Genomic DNA, 4,957 nt, shown 5'->3' with positions numbered 1-4,957 from the left:
GGTTGTCTGTTCATGCATCATCACTACAGACACCTGGTTTATTGACAATATGAACTAAGAAAAATATCAACTAAATATACACTAAGCACTAATAACATAAATACATTGACCATCAGCACAAACATGAACATGAGTCTGTGTGAGTGGATGTGCACGCATGAACACATCAACATTGAAACAGATCAGCAGCAACATGAAACAGATCAGCAGCAACATGATATGATTTTTCACAGTGATTATTCTAGATAGAGATTCATGAGTCTAACAGCCTAATGGTAGAAGCTGTTCCTCAGACTAGTGGTTCTACACTTAATGCTCCTCAACCTCCTTCCTGAGGGGAGTGGGGCAAAAAGTGTGTGTGCTCGGTGAGTGAGGTCATTCATGATGCAGGTGGCCCTCTTCTTGCATCTAGAGGTGTATATGTCTGTGATGGTGGGGAGGCTGACACCGACAGTCTTCTGTGCAGCCTTCACCACTTTCTGAAAAGCTTTTCTTTCTGCAGCTGTGCAGCCTCCATGCCACACGTTGATGCTGGAGCACAGGATGCTCTCCACTGCACACCTGTAGAAGGAGGTGAGGTATCTGATGAGCTTTCTTGATCAAGCTGGTGGTGTTGTTGCTCCAGCTGAGGTTGTCATTCATGTGTATACCCAATTACTTGTAGCTTGAGACCACTTCCACCGCAGATCCTCTTATGTTCAGGGGGGTGTAGACGTTTTTGTTCCTTCTGAAGTCCACACTCATCTCCTTTGTCTTCGTCACATTGATGTGAAGGTTATTCTCTTTGCACCAGTTCTCCAGGTGTTCCACCTCTTGCCTGTAGCTGGACTCATCATTGTTTGTGATGCATCCCACCACCGCTGTATCATCTGCAAACTTTACAATTTGACAGCCTTGATGGGTAGGTGCACAATCATACATGAGCAGAGTAAACAGGAGGGGGCTCAACACACATCCCTGAGGAGAGCCAGTGCTGAGGGTTATGGTGGAGGAGGAGAAGTTGTGGATCCTCACTAACTGTGGTCTGTTTGTTAAGAAGTCTAGTACCCAGTTGCAAATGGAGGGGCTTAGTCCTAGTGTGGATAGATTGTCTAACAGGGTTTGGGGGATCATGGTGTTGAAGGCGGATGTGAAGTCCACAAAGAGCATACGGACATAAGAGTTTTTCTGCTCCAGGTGGTTGAGCGCAGTGTGGACCACAGAGGAGAAAGCATCCTCTGTTGATCGGTTCTCACGGTATGCATACTGATGAGTGTCCTCGTTGATGTTGATGGTTGTTTTCATGTGAGTCATGACCAGTTTTTTGAAGCATTTAGCGACTATCAGGGTGAGGGCCACTGGCCGATAGTCATTCAGACCAGTCACTGTAGAGCTTTTTGGGACTGGGATGATGGTGGCAGTCTTCAGGCAGGTGGGAACTGTCTCCAGGTTAAGTAAGGTATGAAAGATGTCTGCCAGCACCTCGCAGAGCTGATCGGCACATTCCTTCAACACTTTTGCAGAGATTTTGTCTGTGCCAGTTGCTTTGTGCGGATTAATCCTCCTGAAAGTACCCCTTACTTCGGCTGAGGTCACGCTGAGATACTCTTCATCCAGTGGTGAGATGAGTCTGGTGCTGGGTGGTCTGTTCAGGTCTTCAAATCGCGCATAGAACTTGTTGAGAGCATCAGGCAGAGATGGGTCTTTGGGGCATTGTTCACTTCTTCCTTTATAATTTGTTATGCACTTAATGCCCCTCCACATGCTCCGAGGGTCGTGTGAGATTAATTGACCCTCGATCCTCTGTGCATATGTGGCCTGGGCCTTCTTAATACCAGCAACCAGCTCTTTTCTTGTCCTACTCAGCTCCTCTGAGTTTCCAAACCTGAAGGCAGTGTTCCTGGTTTCCAACAGGGTGTGCACCTCTACATTAAGCCAAGGTTTTCTGTTTGGGTAGCTTTTAACATATCTGATAGTGGAGAGGGTTTCAGTACATGTACTAATGTAACCCAAAACTGAGGATGTGTATTGGTCTAGATCAAGTGATCCTCCATTGTCAGCAGCTTCTCCAAAAACTTGCCAGTCTGTTCGATCAAAACAATCTCTGTATGGGGCCACTGTCCTGGATCCAACATTTAACTTTCTTTTGTACTGGTCTGTAGCATCTCAGCGGGGGCATGTAAGCAGGAGCCAGGAAGATTGAGTTGTGGTCTGACAGTCCTAGGTGGGGGCGGGGTTTGGCTTTGTATGCATCTTTTACGTTAGTGTAAACACTGTCCGGTGTCTTGTTTCCACGTGTTGGAATTGCCACATGTTGATAAAAGCTTGGGAGACAGTCCTTTAGATTCACATGATAAAAGTCTCCGGCTACAATGTAAAAAGCTTTGGGGTGTTTGCTCTGCAGTGAGCTGATGATATCATGTAGCTCATGCAATGATTCATTAGCATTAGCGTCTGGAGGAATGTAAATGACCTATTCTATGTTGAGTCACCAGACTTTGAGACTCCTGAAGAAGGGTCTTGATCAAAGAGCTTCACTTGACCTTATCAACAGAGACTGGTCGCCATGACAGTAAAGGAAGTTAACCCCCCCAGTTGAAGTTCTGATTCAAATAAACCCATTTTGTTTGTATTAGCATGGTGTCACACATCCTTAACAAAGGGTCATTGTATTATCTTCTCTGGAGAACTTTGAGAAGGGAGATTTTAATTACATTAATTATACAGTGGGATACTCCTACTGTACGAAGCCCTCTGATTGGTTAAAAGTTAAGGGGCCTGTCTTCCTGGGGCCAGGTATACTGAACACCAAGGGAGTTGTGAGACAGAAGCCGATGAGGAAAGTTGGCTTGGGATCATCAACTGAGCTGAGCAGATGGAATGAGTGGTTGTGGAGAGTTGATGAGACTCTCTGAGAAACAACAGCCATATGATCAAAGACATGTCCAGCTGAGAGATGGTGGACATCCTGAAAAATCTCAAACACCCTGGAGCTAAAGGTATGAGCTGAACAAACCACATCCCTGAGAAATGACATCCTTCTTGGGACAGCGGGCCACCGGCTTCCTTCATGCATCTGCTGTGGTAATGAAAGATGAACATCTTCCTTCTGATGAGAGAACCAATGAACAGTGCCAACTAAGGTTGTTTAGATAAATTAATTCATGACTCTGATATAAACTTACCTAAATTTTAACGTTAAGAGCTAGACCTTAGTCCAAATTGAATCAAAACCCCTTCTCAAAGTCCTCAGATTTATGCCATTTACTTTCTAAAATAATATTATTGGTTCATATTCATATTCAATATTTGCCATAATTTTTATGTCATAATTCAAACTGAAAATAAACATTACAGAATTGTATTTAAATTACGGATTCTTCGTGTTTTCTTCGAGGGACAGGAATTAAGTTCGCTACAAGAACTCGTGGTTTATATATATGTTTGACGTGAGGCCGGTCCAGAGTAAATGCCTGTTAAAGGGTATGGGTTTGACCAGACCAAAAGTCCAATATCCTGTACATATATTCCCCTACACATCCATCCCTCCATCCATCATTCATCCATCCATCCATCAATCCAGCTTACCATTCATCCATCCAGCTAACCATCCATCCGTCCATCCATTCTTCCATCAATCATCCATCCATCATCCATCCATTCTCTTTACCAGCTTTACCTTTTTGGGTCACGGGGGTCACTGGTGTCCATATACAGCAGTCACTGTGTGAGAGGTGATTACAACCATGGACATGTCTCCAGTCCATCACAGGGACACCTGGACAGGTAGAAATTAAATTGATTTACAATTTATTTAAGAAATATTTCTATAAAAAATATTTCAAAATGATTGGCATGAGTGCATGATGATTGGCAAATGGCATGAGCATGCATCAGGATAATTCAAAATGGTTAATTTTATTGGGACAAATTGTTTCAAATGATTATGAAAAATAAATCTAACAAGTTATATGTACATACTATACTTCCTTATACAGTTTTTTTTATTTTTGTCTTTGAAACCTTTTTAATATGTTCATTAATCCAAATGTTTCAGTGGTTTTTCCAGATGAAATCATGAGTGAAAAACTGATTTTTGTTAAAGTTTTTAGGGTTCCTTTTTTAAGATTTTCTTGCAAGAATTGCAATTTTATTTAAATTTAAGGTGGCATGTGTTGGAATTTATCATCTTTGAAGGATGGTAAACATTTTTATTTTAATTTGCGATTTTCAAATCAATTCAAATTATTTCATTTTATTTATATAGCACCATGTCGCAACAGAATCATCTCAGGGCACTGAACAGAATCATTCATATATAAGAATAATAAGTTAAAACTATTTAACTGAGGAGTAGACTGCTTTGAATTTAACTCCAGCACAGAACTCTTATCTTGAGCAAGCATGAAGGTGACAGTGGAAAGTTAAACACTCTCTCATGAGGAAAAAAACTTTAGCAGAACCAGTCTTAGGACAAGTGGCCATCGCTTCGACCGGCTGGGTTTGAGAAGAACAGATACACAATGGCAGGTCAAGAATCCCATGTTATGATAGAAATAGTATCAAATAAAAACTATTCAATTTTAACAATTAATTTAAAGAAATTTGGTCAATTTGTCCTCCTTTAGTCTAAGCCTACAGCAGCATAACAAGCCAACCCTAACTATAGGATTCATCAATAAGGAAAGTCTTAAGTCCAGTATCTTGATGCATGCTCAATAATCCAGGTAGAAAAATCCAAAAAAGTTCAATCTGGTCCTCTGGACATTCAAAAAAAAAAACAAAAGCAAAACAAAGCAAAAAAAAAAAAAATTCTAGAAACGTTTCGTCTCTCATCCAAGAGACTTCCTCAGTCTGAGGTGCTGTTTTCAGCTCAGTCTCTTAAATAGCACCTTCTTAGAGTGGATCAACCAGTTTGCTGCTGACAACCAAAACCAGCTGATCACATGCTCAAGAAGGACCATCAGCCTAACAATGG

This window comes from Nematolebias whitei, chromosome 1 (assembly GCF_014905685.2).
Source record: "Nematolebias whitei isolate Nwh7 chromosome 1, NemWhi1, whole genome shotgun sequence".
NCBI lineage: Eukaryota > Metazoa > Chordata > Actinopteri > Cyprinodontiformes > Rivulidae > Nematolebias > Nematolebias whitei.
Note: the sequence above shows the minus strand (reverse complement) of the source record.